The sequence below is a fragment of the Delphinus delphis genome, chromosome 5 (assembly GCF_949987515.2).
Source record: "Delphinus delphis chromosome 5, mDelDel1.2, whole genome shotgun sequence".
NCBI classification, from domain to species: Eukaryota; Metazoa; Chordata; class Mammalia; order Artiodactyla; family Delphinidae; genus Delphinus; species Delphinus delphis.
The window spans coordinates 44,524,974-44,542,217 of record NC_082687.1 but is presented as its reverse complement, the minus strand read 5'-3'; the positions used below and the strand labels follow the sequence as shown (position 1 = coordinate 44,542,217).

Below are 17,244 nucleotides of genomic sequence, written 5' to 3'. Positions count from 1 at the left end.
AAAGGATAGTTTATGAATGAGAATTCTTTTCTATAGAAATTACTTTCTAACATAGGCTGATGTGGTACGGTATTTCTCAAAGAGGTATATAGGATTTGAACACCTCATGATATTAACATGTATTAATTGAATTAAAAAGTGCCTTTGCAAATAAGGTCAGGAAAATTTAGGAAGGAAATTGTTAAACACGTTTCCTTTTCAGAATTTTCTGGGAAACTTTAATGTACTAAGCTCTATGAACCTCTAAGGGATCCCATGGTGTGCTGAATCAAACATAGATGACTGTGGCATCCTTTTTTGGAAAAGCATTTTGGGGAATGAGTGTGGACTGAAACACACTTTGGGAAATACTGGCAGAGTGGAAAGATCTGGAACTTGGAGCCCAAAGGCCTCTGTTATAATCTTGATCTTCTATTTACTGGCTGAGCAAGTCATTTACCCACTATTAGTGTCAATCTCATCTTATGTAAAAGGATCATTATGCATGCACTTACTGGTACTCCACAGAGTTCTTATGGGAAATAAATGAGAAATTTTAAGTAAAACTTACTAATTCAATGCCTGCCAAAGAGCAGGCCCTCCTGATCAAATGCTGGAGGATGATTGTCTTTGTATGACAACATCTTTAGGTTTTTTAAGGTACTGGTGAGAATTCTGGTGCTGATTTCTTATCAAGTTCAAACATTTACCCTACTTGGATGAGCCTAGATCCAGTTCTCCAAAAATGAACCCCTGCAGCCTCACAACATCTCATGGCAATGACCACAGAACATGATATATTGTCTGCTGAACTGAAGGTCAACTTGGTTTTGTTGTCAAACCCATCTGACAGATAGACAACTAAACTCAGAGATTCTAAGTTAATTTCTCAAGAAAATATAAAATGGAGATGAAACCTATCTTACAGCAGAGGGCTAGTATCAGAAATTCAGAACATGGTTCATCTCTTTGACCCTTTGTTTCCTCACTTATAAATAAAAACAATAATTGCCCCATAGGATTATTTTGAGAAATTTGATATTATGTATGGTAAGTACATTGTGTGGTATAGGATATAATATACAGTTAATAAACTGGCATCAAAAAGATTTTTCATAGAATTATATAATATTGAAATTAAAAGATCTCTTATAGACCACCTAATCCAATTCCTTCCTTTCTAGAATTTAAAAAAAAAAAAGCTCAGAGGGATGAAGGAATTTAGCCAAGGTCATACTGTTCTTAATGGCAATGCCAGGCAGGAAGTAATAGCTTTCTCCAAATATTCAAAGAAGGAGAATAGATTGGTCCTGTATGACCCCAGGGGATAAAATCGTGTGAAAGCCAGTGCAACATGAAGAAGACATGTCTAAAAATCTCTGTTCCCCTGTTGAAATGGGTTGCCTCGGGCTGTGCTTCCCCCCTATTATGTACTGAAGCTAGCTCTAGGAAGATGAATCAGGCCAGATGTACAGTGATCACTCTCTGGGGTGTATGCATTGGAGATTAATCATATGCATTGTGGCTTGGCCACAATCGTGACTTGGCACATGGTTGACACATTACCTAAGATGGGCCCAGTCCTATGACAGAGCCAGCTCTGGAACTTCTACTTTACAAGAATATAGGAGCCACAATCTCATTGGAAGAAAGAACTCAAAGCTGTAATTTCTCAGCACTTTGCATAAGACTGAGACTATACCAAGTATCCATATCAAAGAGTAGGGTTTCAAGGAGATTAGAGGGAGACTAAATTCCTTTAACCCAGTTGGCATTGCCACTGGGTATATATAGAAGTCTGGTTCGACTCTGCTGGATGATTAACCACAATTTTAGAATCTGTAATTTTCTGTTATCTGTACCAACAGCCTTTTTATGTGGATAATTGAAAATTGGCTGCAATTATGAAATCTGACCACTCAAGACAAACTCGTTGAGCATCACTCTTGAGAAATAATGTGGATTGAGATATTCCACCCACTAGACAACCCAAGTAATGTTTGCTCATGATGAAAGAATGTGCTGTCAATCACAGTACCCCAAACCAAAAACAACAACAAAGAAAGTCCTCTCTTAGAAGCAATCTGAGTGAAACAGGACTGATAGCAGCAACAAAGGAGAAGTGAGAGGTGATTTGAGGAAGTAAGATAAAGTTCAAGTAAAGGCTGGGATATTTCAGTGGAACCTATTAAAAGGGGAACTCCAAGATATGCCTTGCATTTGCTCAGATCTGGACCTGAGTTTGCATATTTTATGATTTCAGAGTGTGTTCTGAATAAAACAGCAAATATACTTAGTATGAGTGGTTAATGAGGCCAGCAGTAAAGTGGGCACATCCTGTTACAGTGCACATAATAATACAAAGCTAACATTAACCAAGCGCTTACCGTGGGCAGGCACTGTGCTAAAACGTTTCACATGAGTTAACTTGTTCAGTCCTCCTAACAGGCTTGTGATGTCAGTACTATTCTTAACCCATTTTCAGGAAACTGAAATTTAGAGAGATTAACTACTTTCCACAGCTGACAAGTGTCTAACCTCAGGTTTGAATCAATGTCTTCTGACCCCAGACCCATACTCTTCACTATTGTACTATAGTGCACTGTAGGCTATACTGTCATTTACCCCTATGACATCTGAAACGAAATCCAGTCTTGTTGCATTAGAGCTGCTGCTTTTGTTCCTGAAGAAGCCCATCATTTACCACCTCGAGTGGCCAGCCTTTGGGGAATGATGTGCCTCATTCATGTCAATCCTTGGAAAAAACCTACCCCAAATAAGTTCTTTTCGCATCAAGGTCATCAGAGATCAAAGATCTACTAAGGATGATAAGCTTGATCAGGAGAAGTGGCATAAATTGAAATATAATCAGGAAAACTTTCTGACCATTATTTCACTTACATTGATAGTTAAGGAGTGGCCCACAGGTGTTGCTGAGGAATCCACTCAAAGGCCCAGCCTATCTGTGGCAGCTCTAACTTTCCTCAACATAAAGAAGGTTGGGTACAAGACCAGCCATATACATGTATAAAGCAGGTGAACTTTCAGGATGCTGAAAAGGGCGCCTGCACCTACATTGTTTTCCTCCAGAATTGCCAACTGGTCTGAAATTCTCACCACTACTATCACTGATTTGGATAAAGCCCCCTGTCTTAGAACATAAATATGTTCTTGAAAAGGTGAATACATTTATACATCAGCATTCACTATAGACCAACCAGTGAGCTGTAGTGATAGGAAAGAGAACTGGGCTTCAAGGGAATGAGACCACGGTAGGTAAATTTTGATGAATAAGACAATTGGAAAGTCACCACGGTGGTTTCCAAACACAGGTCTGCAGATAGAAGTTGGTCCACGGTGAAGTTTTCATTAATTTATGGTGAAACATGAGCAACAAGGACAATGTAGTAACTTTTTAAATTAAAATTGTAAATTCTGAGATGATGTTCTTTTTGGATGGTACTATGTCGTTTCTTTTATAAAGTGATAGTGATAGTAGACGAAGGTTGTGTTTTTTTCCTTAATGTCTTTACTTAGCAAAATAAAAAGCTAGCAACTTTTCGTTCATCTTTAATGTGTACATGCACATGTGCTAAGTACTTCACATTCGATATTTTATTTATCTTCACAATGACCATATGAAGAATATCCTGTGATAATCCCTATTTTATGGATGAGGAATCTCAGGCCTGGAGGATAAATAACTTACCCAATGTAATATAGCTACTGAGTGGCAGAACTGTGATGTATCCTCCTTACTCTTCCAATTTAGGGTAGGGATATTGAGGCCTTTATGGGAGGTATGGGTGCTAAAAACAGAGAGAGAAATGTTAGAGGAACTGAAGTACAGAAGATAAATTTCACCTACTTAATTTTACCATAGGCTCCCTAGAACTTTGCTTCCAAAAATATTTCCCCTTATAGTCAACATTTATAAACTAACATCATAAAATCCTACAGGGCTAAGCAAAAAGAGCCTTAAGGTTTAACTTCTTATTTTTAATAAATGAGGAAACTTAGAGGTAGTGTCTGACTTAAAATTCTAAATACTTGCATTGCACTAGCACTCAGAAGTGTTTATTTAAAGCAAAAGATATAACATAGCTGTTATTGCTACATGTAGAAAAAGAAAATAAACAAAAGAAAATGCAGCCTGATCAAATCAGCAAGGTATCTGAATGTGATAAACTCTAGCTCAGCCAACTCAATCATCCATCCCAAATGAAGCGCAGTAAATAGGAAAAAAAGACTCCAAAATACAGCTAATTTCAACTCAGTGCTTTGTACATAGTAAGCACTCAGCAAACAGTCAAGTACTAAAAAGACTGAATGAGTCCCTGATTTTATATTACTCTTCATAACATGGGCAACATGCATCTTTTCTTGTTCTAGAAATGAACATTGAAGACCTGTGAAGACGCTTAACCATGAAATAACTCTTACAAGGCTACGTTTTAATCAACTAAGTCTTGCCACTGACTAGATGTGAAATGAAAATGTGCAAATATGTTAATATAGACATACATAATGCATGCAGTGATTAACTCTTAAGAATGAGTATCATTCATTTGGCATTTTTCCAAACTCTCAACATTTGAAAACATTTTACATTACTGTGCCTTTTTGCCACCAGGGAGCCCAGCTAAGTCCAGAATCGTGCTAACTTCAGGGAGGGAGGTGGAATTCTTAACAACCGCAATAACCTTGGCAGGCAGCTCTCTTATGCATGCTCTGGAGCACACTACCAAGAATTAGAATAAAGAATAAAGGATATGCTCAGCATTTCCAAGTACTTATGTACCCCTAATTGGCATCTCCTGTTGACTATGGGACAAATGAGTGAGGAGTCATTTAAATTACTTTTTTGGAGGGTGAGGGTAACTGAAACAGAATAGTGTTTTGTGGACTCAGCCCTAAGCTTCAGGAATCCCATTATAACTCATATCTCTAAGCCAAATTGCTAAAGAAGTCCATGTAATGCTTTTGAAAGGCAGGCACTGAGGTGGGGACCCCTCGTCTACCCTGTAGATCAAGATACAACCTATTACAGTGGGAACTCAGGTACCACACTGAGGCACTTCCCACCATGGCTTGGGTTTGTATGAGAAACATGATCAAATGGAATTTGATTCCTGAAAATGTATAGAGACAGGTAATTTTCAAGATGCCTCTTCACTAGGGATGAAACTAGGACTTGGAATTGTGGGTGATGACCAGCATAGTTCACAGGCTCCTCTGAATATGGGGCCAAGGGATTCCTCACTTAAACCCCTGTCCCACATTTCACTCATCCCCTCAAATGGTTGAGGCATTTGGCATCATATTCATTTTTATTGGATTTTTTTTCCTCTTGAAAACTTCTAAGCCAAGATCTAATTACATAATCTCATGATACGTCTATCATATAGGGATATCAAGGCTAACACTGTTGGACTGTATGCTAATCAATAAAAACTAGATCTATTTTAAATAAATAAAAAAATAAAGACCTTGTCTTAATTCTCTCTTTGGCCTCCAGTGCACAGTACATGCTTATTCCATAGTGGACATTTCATAAACGTTTACTGCATTGAAAAGAATTCCTATGGTGAGGAATTTTTACCTTGGTCTTTGTTTGGCTGGATGTAATCATTTCTTGGTATTTTGTCATTTGAAATGTTTTGAACCAGTGAGTAGTAATACTGAGTAGCAACATAATAACAACTGATTTATTTAACTTTTAAGCCAGGAAAATTTGCCCACTCAGGGAGCAAAATTCAGTCATACAATCTACCGAGTATTTGCTTACTTTAATGTCAAATTTCAGCTTCTCTTGAAGTATTCATCAAGGGTGATCATCTGAAACTATTCTGAAACTATCGATTCTATAACTTTTGCCCTTTGATAACAATTGACAATTTGTCAATTAAATTTGTCAATTTAATAACAATTTGATACCAATTGATAACCTTGATAACTCAACTTCCCTGTTATCAATGCCTATTCCCTAGAAATAGGTAGAAGATTTGTGAGCTACCAGTTAGATATTACTATATACATGCAATTACTATTACTCTCAATGGCAATGATTCAACATGCAAAAGTGTTGAAATAAGTTGTATATTGCAAGCAATAAATGACTAACTTTTAAAAGTGATATACTTTAAACATATTCAAATCTAAGACTATCCCAATAACATATATTCTCACTCATTCTCACTGCCATTTGAGTTGCTTTTCATTAGTGAGAGAGAACAAGGTGGAATTATAGCCAGGTACCAGGAACTACACATAGCACACAAGGTCTCACTGGTCACTGGTTCACTTATGGGAGTGTGTGACACACGTGAATGCCATCAGCCACATGCATCACAGTGGAGAAAAAATTTGCAAATTCTTGTTCTATAGCCATAGTCTTTTTACGAACCCGTGTCCCCTGCATTGGCAGGTGGACTCTCAACCACTGCACCACCAGGGGAGCCTGCTATAGCCATAGTCTTTTACTGAGAATTAAAATTACCTTTGGAAAATTTACATTTACACATGTTACAGTGTGATTGTTCACCGTTATAAATAAGACAAGAGCTTCCCTGATGAAACTATTTAATAATGCACCTAACTACCTACATTCCTTAGTCTCCTTTTCTGCCTTTATTTTCCTCCATAGGATTTATCTCCATCTGATATACTATATATTTCAATTATCTGTTTCTACCTTCTTTCTAGAATATAAACACTCCTTGAGGACAGGGAGTTTTGTCTTGTTTTCTACTGCTTCTTCCACCTCTAGAATAGTCCATGAAATATAATTGACACTCAGTAAATATTTGTTGCTTTCATTAAAAGAAAATTTGGGAGTTTCCCTGGTGGCACAGTGGTTAAGAATCCACCTGCCAAAACAGGGGACACGGGTTCAATCCCTGGTCCTGGAAGATCCCACATGCCACGGAGCAATTAAGCCCCTGAGCCACAATTACTGAAGCCCGTGCACCTAGAGCCTGTGCTCCACAACAAGAGAAGCCACTGCAATGAGAAGTCCGTGCACCGCAACGAAGACCCAACGCAGCCAAAAATAAATAAATAAATTTAAATGTTTTTTTAAAAAAAAACAAAAAAGGAAATTCAGATGATGAATAAAGTAAAAACAGCCCTAACAGTCTAAAACACAATAGTTAGTCCAAAAGTAAAAGTAGAGCAGTGATGGAAGAGAAACCATCGAATATAGCGGTTCTTTTCTCTGCCTGACAAATTAGAGAAAGATACAACATTTTTCAAAGGCTTGAATAATATATAAATTCCAAGAGCTTGTGAAGAAAGGAATACTTCTCAAATCAACATCTTTTAAAGGAAAACTAACATTAATTGTCAGATTAGACAGTAATATTAGTAAACAATAGAATAGTAATTCTACTAAATGAAAGTAATAAAACATTCATCTGAACTATAGTGCTAAGAAGGATGAAACTAAGATGAATTCATTTTTATTTATCAGCTAGAAGGTAAAGGATTATAAAGTCTCATTTTATTTCACTAAAGAAAACCGTAAACTTGAATAATTCTAATGCTAAACATGAATTGGCTAATATGATATATTTGTTTATTTTTAATTAAACTATTTTGTGTAAGTGTGAATTCACATGCAATGGTAAGAAATAATACTGAGAGATCCCATATGGTAACATCTTACAAAACTATAGTACAATATCACTTACTGACATTGATACAGTCAATACATAAAACATTTTCATCACCACAAGGAATCCTCAGTAGCCGTATCTACTTCCATTCTGCCCCCAACCCTCCCCAACTCCTGGGAATCACTAGTACATTCTACATTTCTATAATTTTGTCATTTCAATACTGTTACACACACACACACATTTCTTTTTCCGGCCATGCTGTGTGGCTTGTGGGATCTCAGTTCCCCAACCAGGGCTTGAACCCAGACCGCGGCAGTGAAAGCCCGGAATCCTAACCACTAGGTTACCAAGTAACTCCCAATAATGTTACATAAATGGAATAATTTGTTCTAAGTTCACAGTATGTAATTTTGGGTATCGGCTTTTATTTTCACTCAGCATAATTCTCTGAAGGTTCATATAGGTTGTTGAGTGTATCAGTAGTACCTTCCTTTTTATTTATTTTTTTTAACATCTTTATTGGAGTATAATTGCTTCACAATGGTCTTCCTTTTTATTAAATAATATTCCATGCCATGGATGTACCATAATTTGTTTAACCTTTCACATGTTAAAGGACATCTTTAACATCTAGTTGTTTCCAGTTTTGGATATTATGTATAAAGCTGCTACAGATATTCATGTACAGGTTTTCATATGAACTTAAGTCTTCAATTCTCTGGGATAATTGCTCAGGAGTGCAAATGCTGGGTTGTATAGTAGCTGCATGTTTAGTTTTTAAAGAAATTGCCACACTGTTTTTCAGAGTGGCTATACCATTTCACATTCCCACCAGTAATGTATGAGTAATTTACTTTCCATGCATTCTTGCCACCATTTGGTGTTGTCACTATTTTTTAATTGTAGTCATTCTGATAGGTATGTATTGATATCTCATTGTGGTTTAAAATGTGCACTTCCCTGATGGCTCATAAAATTGTATATCTTTTCATGTGTATGCATTTTTACCATGAAATGTCTGTTTCTATCTTTTGCCCATTTTCCAATTAGACTGTTTTGTTTTTCACTATTGAATTTGTAAAGTTCTTTATGTATTCTAGATACTAGTTCTTTATCACATATGTGGTTTACAAATATTTTCTTCCAGTCTGGAGCTTATATTTTCATACTCTTAACAGGGCTTTCCACAAGCAAAAGTTTTTAATTTTGACAAAATCTGACTCATCAATTTTTCTTTGCTTGATCACGCTTTTGGTGTCAAATCTAAGATCTCTGTGTAGCCCTACATTCCAGTTATTTTCTCCTACTTTTTTTCTAAAAGTTTTAGAGTTTTAAGTTTTACATTTGACTACAAGACCATTTTGAGTTAATTGTTGTATATTATGTGAGATTTACCTCCCTGTATGTTCCTTTACTATCCCTTGTTTACAATATAAATGTCTTCAATATTTCCTATGTAAAACCACAACAGACAGTGTTATAACTTTTGGCTTCCACCAACAATCTTAATTTAGAACCAAGAGGAGGAAAAAAAGCCTATTGTATTTACCTATGTTTTTGTTTATCATGTTCTTCTGATGTTCTAAGTTTTCTTTTTTATCATTCCCTTTCTGTTTAGAGAACTTCCTTTAATTATTCTGATAGAGTTCGTTTGTTGATGACAAATTCTCTTAGTTTTCCTTCATCTGAGAATTTCTTGATTTCTCCTTAACTCCTGAAGGGCAATTTTTTGCTGGATATAGGATTCTGGACTGACAGTTCTTTTCTTTCAGCACTTGAAAGGTCTTATGCTACTTTCTTCTGGGCTCTTATTGTTTCTGATGAGAAATTTGCTGTCATTTGAATTATTTTTCCCTGTAGGTAAAATGTCATTTTCTCTGGCTGCCTTCAAAATTTTTTTGTTATTAGAAGTTTAATTTTACTGTGCTGTGGTGTGGGTTTCTTTGGGTTTATTTAGTTTGGGGTTTGCCAAGCTTCCGGAATCTATAGATTTCCAAATTTGGGAAGTTTTCATTAATTATTTCTTCAAGTCCTTTTTCAGTCTCACTTTCTCCTCTCCTAATGACACAAATGTTATCTTTTGTTTTGGTCCCACCAGTCCCTGAGACTCTGATCTTTTTTTTTTTAATTTAATTTTCCTGTGCTGTTCAGATTAGTAATTTCACTGTTCTATCTTCCAGATCACTAATTCTCTCCTCTGTACCTTACATTCTCCTGTTGAGCCCACCTACTGAGCTTTTTATTTTGGTTATCGTATTTTCCCACAATTTTCTAAAATTACCAATTGGTTCTTCTTTATATCTTCTATATAATTTCTGAGGCTTTGTACATTTTTTTGTTTGTTTCAAGTGTGTTTCTTTAAATTGCTCATTGATTGCTTTTTATCATGGTTGCTTCAAAATCTCTGACAGATAATTTTAACATCTGTGTCATCTTAGTGTTGGCATCTTTTGTCTTTTTTTTTCATATGAGTTTGAGATGCACTTATTCAACTGAGGTTCATTCATTGTGGAACCTCTGAAAGAACAATATCAGTTTCAGTGCTTCCCACTTCTTGGTGTGACAAATAATTTTTAAAAATGAAACCTGAATATTTTTGTATTCTGGAGCTTATTTAAATCTTCTGTGCTCAATAATAGCCACATGTGTCATAGTGGCTATTATATTGGATACAGAACATCTTGAACATCTCAGAACGTCTACTGGACAAGGGTGAACTAGACACTGAACAAAATGGCTCATGATACTACTAAATGTTGATGTAAAATACAGGGGAAGGAAGAAAAATATGAGGAAGATGGGTGAATAAATGACCCTATGAATTACAGGGATAGAAAAGATGTGGATTTATTCACAAGGCAAATCTGCAAAATGGACACCAACCTACTACCATACCATGGACTGAATTTTTAGTGATTCTAGCTGCATGGGTCTGTTCCTAAAAAAAAAAAAAAAGGAATTCCCTTTTTCTATGAGTTGATGTAATTTGGAACAATAAAAGCTAATTGACGTGACAGCTGAGATTAGTGTGTATTTACCCTGACATTGCATGTTATGTTACATTGAGATATATCTGACTTTAGCAAATGTTGGACATATTCATTCAACATCATTTTATTTGATAGAGGAGATACAGCTACATTATAGAATTCAGTTTTTTTAAACAATAAATGAAATGATATAGAGATGACTTTGGCAAGAGAGTACAATTTCAGGGCAGCAAAGCCCAAATAAAGATAAAATATATACAAATAAATGTAAAATGGCTAAAAACCATAAAGATTTCAGAACTAGAGCTTCTTGTTATTTAATTTATTCAACAACTATTTATAAAATGTATGTTATTACAGTTCAAGCATCAGTTTCTCAGCTGAGAAACTGAGCTACAGAGAAGTTGGCTTCATTACTTAATGGGAAAGTAAGGAAAAGAAACCTAGGCCATTTCATACTACATCTAGTTTCTTTCCTATTTATATCATATGGCCATCAAATGTCTTTCATAGTCATACCAGCCACACTGGAGAGTTTTGAAAAAAATATCTTGTACTTTCTGCCTCCATGATTAACTTATAATTTTCCCTCATTAATTCATTCCGCATATATTTACCAAGTGCCTACAATGAGCCAGGAAATTCTAGGCACCAAAGTTCATCAGTGAACCAAACAAAGATCTGTGTTTGAACACTTACATTCTAGTGGAGGTAAATAAATAATAAATTAGAAGATGAATATTATGAAAAAAAGAAAAAGTACTACAGGTTAAAGCGGGGTGAGATGGGAGGTATGAGGCAGATTAAGTCACTCTTGCAGGATCTATTATAACCATCTGATGGATCTCAGCTCTTCTCCAATATTCATCTCAAGTGCCACCTCCTCTATGAGGCCCTCCTTAATACCTTACTTAAAATTTATCTTTCCGCTCTGTTCCTTTAGCACTTCCTATCTCTATTCCAGCACTTAGCATTCTGCCTTGCGTAAGATATGAATGTATCTGTCTTTTCATTAGACTGTAATTCCTGAATAAAGAGAATGTGCCTTATTAATCATATTATCCCTTAAAGAGTCACACATGATGGTTGGCTTAATAAGCATTTGTTGAATAATGAAGTCTAAATTGAATGAACTGACAAAGACCTGGAATGTTTATAAAAGGTAATCCTGATATTAGAATTCAGGAATATAAATTCAGCATGCAGATTTTAGGGCCAGTTCTCTATCCATTCTAATCTTGTTCTGTTCTGCCCATACCTATGTGGCTAGAGAGATAGTATTTAGTTTTGTTGGAGACAGTCTTTATTTTCTGCTCTTGCTGATTTCTAGTAAAAAATACCACATATTCACAAATACCATTTGATTCACTTAACAAATCAAGCAAAATAGTGGCATCATGAGGAACTTAAATTTGTCTTCAGAGCTGTCATGCATTATCCACACAGCCTATTAAATTAACTGTTACACACCAGAATTTAGGCAACTTAACCAACACTATGACCCTTATATAATATCACACTTTTACCTGAGAAAGTAAGATTTATGTGAAATTGTCAATCTTAATTTCTCTTTTGCCAGTGAATAAAAAACACAGAAATCATCAAGCTATATTCTTCTCTATTTCTTTCATGAAATGTACTGCTTTACATGCTCAAGAACCAGTAGGACTTGTTGGTCAAGAAATGTATTTCTTACAGCATAGTAGCATATTATCTTGAAAGTGCTGTTATAAACAATATTTACTACATTCACAGGTACTGAATAAAGCATAGCTATGAAACTGATTTTGGTTATACATTCTGTAGGTATTCTAATTGGTAGATATGAATAAAAGACTTCCCCTAAGCAATCATATAACTAAAAGTACACAAAGTTTTCGCATCTTAATTCTTTAAAAAAAATCAGTTTTAGAATTTAAAGATTTAGTTAGTGCATAATTATAAAGTATTTATAAATTCTTAGTAATTCCGATATATTGAATTGGTTGAATTAGTGATTAGTGTTGCTTTTTTGAATAGAGATGTGACGACATGAAATATTAATGAAGGTTCTACTGGAATTGCTAATGATGGATTCTTCTTTTGAAGAAGAACTTAAAACAATTCTCTTTGAAATAAGGGAATGTGTTTGTATTTTTGATATTTTTATTAAACTGAAACATTGATGTTTCCCTTAAAGGTACTTATTTTTATCCAAGATGCACATACAGTATACATTTCAATTAAATTTTATCCCTGTTGTGCAGGGCATTTACTATAAAGGATAATCATTAGAGTTCTCATTATTAGAGAAACAGGGATTGATTATACATTATGATTATTATAGGAAAGTTGATGGGTCATAAGTGAGAAAGGTAACAATGGTGAGTGGACAAGAAAATGTGCAGGCCAGAAGCAGAAGAAATGTAAAAAACGTACAGGATGAGCATGAACACAAGAAACCATGTCTATACCTGCTAAATTCAATGTTTGTTTGGCTTAAAGTTTGGATCTTAAGTCTTATTTCTATTTTCCCATGTGAGTAGTAAAAGGCTGCATGCATGTGTATGTATATATAGGCCTGCAATAAGTGCCTATTTAATTAGTTTATTTACACAGGGACAGCCAAGTTGCTAAAGTAACTCTTTGTCTTTGAGACTGTGTGTAAATGCTATCAGAACAAGTGATAAATTCAACAAAATTAAAATTGTTATGTAAAATTATTTCAGACAATTTTAATTGTTTAATTTTTTAAGGTTTTGATCATCTATTTGTTGTCATATCAATACTAAAAAGCTCAAAGTTTAAGTGGGCCAAATCTACAGTTGGTTAATCCTCTCTGGTAAAAATATGAGCATTATTATCTCTTATAAAAACTATTTTGCTTAAAATGTATTGTTAGACACATTTTCAAAGACCAAGTGTATTTATGTATTTGTGCAAAATTTGAATTTCGTATCTGTCAATACTGAATGAACATTTTAGTGCAAAGCTGCCTAAACACACACACACACACACATCAAATTTATAAGTTTAGAGTTTATAAAAATGTGCTTGTTTATAAAAAGGATATAACATGGGGACTCAACAAACGGTATTTCATTTAGATAAAAATGGCAAGAATTTTAATAAAATGTTAACAATGTATAAATTTCTTTTAGCTTTCCTTTTTTTTTTCACTCCTGAATTAAAGTTCTTACTCAGGAGTGCTAATTCCTCTTGCATCTTGTATATGTTCTGACTTGCTACTAGTTTATCAGTAAGCATTAGCTGGGTGTTGTCATGGTAAATGGGAAAAATGTTTTTAATCTGTCCCCATAAGTAGGTGCAGTGCTGTCAGCAGATAAGAGAGAGAACAGAAACAAGGTATCTGTTGAAGTATGAAAAATTAAAAGTTTAAAAAAGCATACTTATGTTTAAGAATCATTTCCTTGAATATTATATTTAGAGCAACATGTAAATTATGTAATTGAATAAGGTCAACAAACAGCAACTTACAAATATTATAATTTAAGAAGTGGGTACATAAGTATAATTTTCATGTTAGCTTGAAATATGCACTAAGGTGGTGTTTGATCATCACCATGATGAAAATAAATGATAAAAATCGCTATTATATAATATCTGGTCACATTTCATTAAGATTTTTCTGAGGAAAGATCTATAATAGGAAGCTCTCTTTTACTTTTAAACAAAAGTACATTCAAATTTATCTTTGTTTACCTAGACTCTGATCAATTGTAACTCTCCCCTCATAGCATCTGTCTTTTATTCCTTTCTGTGAATCCAAAATGTCATTAAAAAGCACATTTCAAAATATCAGTTCAAAGTAGCATTTATTTTCCAGGTACTTTGTTTAATTCCATAAGTATTTAACACCTATAATGTGCCCAATATTGGGCTATGTATGCAATGGAATTACTTTAAAATGATAACTATACATTGTGTATTTTGTTTCACAGTTAAGACTTATATACACTCAGCAATTAAAGGACACAATATGCTAGGCTTTGCATGCAGACAAGTGCTACAATGGTTCAGAGAAATGATGGATTACTATGAAGTGGGGAACTTGGGAAAAAACTTTCTGGAGGAGGTAAGTTGGGAAAGCTGTATATGTCTAAAATGGATGACAAGGAGGGACAGACAGTGCTCAGAGTCAGGGAAATAGCAAGTGCAAAAAGACAAAGGTGAGATTTTGGCCAGTGGAAAAGAAATCAGCCTCTTGGGGCAGATTTGTTTGTTTCAAGTGGCAGGAACCAGGCTTTCATTATAGCCTCAGGCTTTGCTTTCAGATTTACTTAAGGTTTCAGAGTTTTTACTCTCATATGCGTTTGTCTTACTGATGATATTACTTATGGCACTCTCTTGCTTAAGCTATCCTGATTTTACCCTTTTAAGTTTTCCATTCCAGAAGCAGAATTTCCTTTCTTATAGTTCCATAAACTGAGCAGTTTCCCACTTGTTGTTTTTGTTTTGTTTTCAACTACCGGCATTTCTTCTCTTTAAGACTGTCTGCAAAGATCCAGCAAGCCACCTAAGTTTAAGTTGGTCAATGTACCTGAGTTCCACAAATGTTTATTAAGCAATTATTAGGGACCAGGCATGTACGGAGATGAAGAAGCCATGGTTCCTACCCTCCTGAAACTTTCAGCCAGGTAAAGGCTGTTTCTTGCCCCAAGTCTGCCTATATTGTCCTATACTACAATTTGCAGTTTAAAGTCTGCCAAAATAGAAAAACATAAAATAAATGATAAATGCTAAGAAGCCTAAAACTCACTCCAAAGAAGAATCAATAGGTTATACCTGTGAAGCACCTGTGATGAAAGCACCTGTGATGAAACTACAGTAGAGTAGTTTGGGTCCTAGCTCTGTCACATTTAGTACAACTTTGAACAAGATGATATAGAGAAAGGAAAGGGGACATTTCTTCATTGCCTACTGTGTGCTGGCAGTGTGATTGGTATTGGTTGTTCATTATTTAATACTCATAGATCACATCACCTTCCAGCTCCCACTTCAAAAAACAACAGCAAAAAAATTCAACACCACCACAGAAAAACAAAATTTAAAAAACATATTCTTGGGAGTTCCCCGGCGGTCTACTGGTTAGGATTCAGCGCTTTCACTGATGTGGCCTGGGTTCAATCCCTGATCTGGGAACCAAGATTCCCCCAAGCTGCACAGCATGGCCAAAGCCCTCCCCAACAAAAAAAAAACAAACCCATATTCTTCCTATTTTTAAGACAAATGAAAGTCCGGTGTAGAAAAGCTATGAAGCTTGGGATTTCAGACACACCTGAGATTTGAGCCTGGTCTCAACCCCCAACTCTACCACTTACTAGATTTTTGGCAAAGTTATTCACTTATTTATTCAATATTCACTATATGTCAAGCATGTTGCTTGGCACTGGGTTTTAAGAAAACGATGTGGCACAGTCCCTTTCCTTAAACCTCTTAAACTGCAGTCGAGGGAGACAGGCATGGAATGAAGCCCTTGTAATTAAGTGATAGGTGTAGTTCTGGAAGTTGTACAGAGTGGCATGGGGGGCAAATGAGTCCATTCTACCTGGCATTGGCAGATGGGAGAGGACAGGAAAGGTTTCCTGGTGGACGTGGCCCTGGAGTCCCACACAGGCACCCACTGATTCAGATGACTGTGGGAAAGAACAAGACATTCTACCTTGCGTGAGCAGTGGGGCCTGAAACAGCTTGGTAAGGAATGAAAATGGTTCAGGGTGGCTGGAGTGAGAGAGCTGTAAGTCAGAAGTAGTAATACCTACTTCCCTTGTTAGAGGATTAAATATATACAGTGTTAAGCACAATGCCTGAGACATACTAGGTGCTCAAACAATGTTCCTGTTCCTCCTTCAGTTTCCCCAGTAATTATATTGCCTTCCAGCTTGAAATTCCATGACTTTATCACACCGTATGGGTTCTTGTTGTATATTGGTTCATACACTATTTAGCACATCATACAGTTTCAATAAATAGTCTCTACCACAGTTGGCAGAAGTCTGGACAAAACAAGATGTGAATTTTAATAAGGGACTGAAGGAAAAGCTGACTTTAGCTTCAACACTTTCTTTCTCTCTGTCCCTCTACAGTAACTTGAATAGAGTTTTGCTTGAGTATGTGTGAATATTGTGTAAGTAGAGAGATTCAGCGTCAGTTCAACACATGGGAACAGGATTCAATATCTTTCCATGGGAACTGCTCACCCGCTTCCAAACCCAGAAGAGCTGCTTTTCTGTTCCCAGAAGTTGTGACGATCATAACGTCAACCACACTGTCAGGAGATTTGAAGGCAACGTATCATCATTGCATAACCTTAGAGCTCATCATTTCTGGCCAGAGCTTACAGTCAACTCTATCTCCACTTTCAATCTTTCTTCCCTGCCTCTATTATATGGTTGTGTACATGTCTCCCCCACCCCACAAGAGTATAAACTCTGAAATCTTGTCTTATTCAACTTTGCATCTCCTAGTTACCCGCCCCCATCCACAGTGCTTTACCCATTGCAGACATTCAGCAAATATTTGTTAAATTTTAAATATACCTGGCTAATCAGAAATTAATCTCACTTATCACAGTAGGGTTCCCTGAACCCTAGCAGCACATTCACATTTGGTGAGTGATGTGACCAGAGAGCATAGGAAGGTACCTTTTCACCTTA

At 35.7% G+C, this 17,244-nt stretch overlaps 1 long non-coding RNA gene across 2 annotated transcripts in view; it reads right to left on the bottom strand.

The window, feature by feature from the left end:
- Positions 1 to 17,244, bottom strand: part of LOC132425384 (uncharacterized) — a 73,429-nt gene that overhangs the window by 51,235 nt on the left and 4,950 nt on the right. Inside the window, exon 2 of one of the 2 annotated variants that reach the window (XR_009519433.1) lies at positions 3,689 to 3,788. The exons of the other annotated variant lie outside the window; for it this stretch is intronic. This is a non-coding gene — a long non-coding RNA (uncharacterized lncRNA). The remainder of the gene's footprint in view (positions 1 to 3,688; positions 3,789 to 17,244) is intronic. 2 annotated transcript variants of the gene reach the window in all.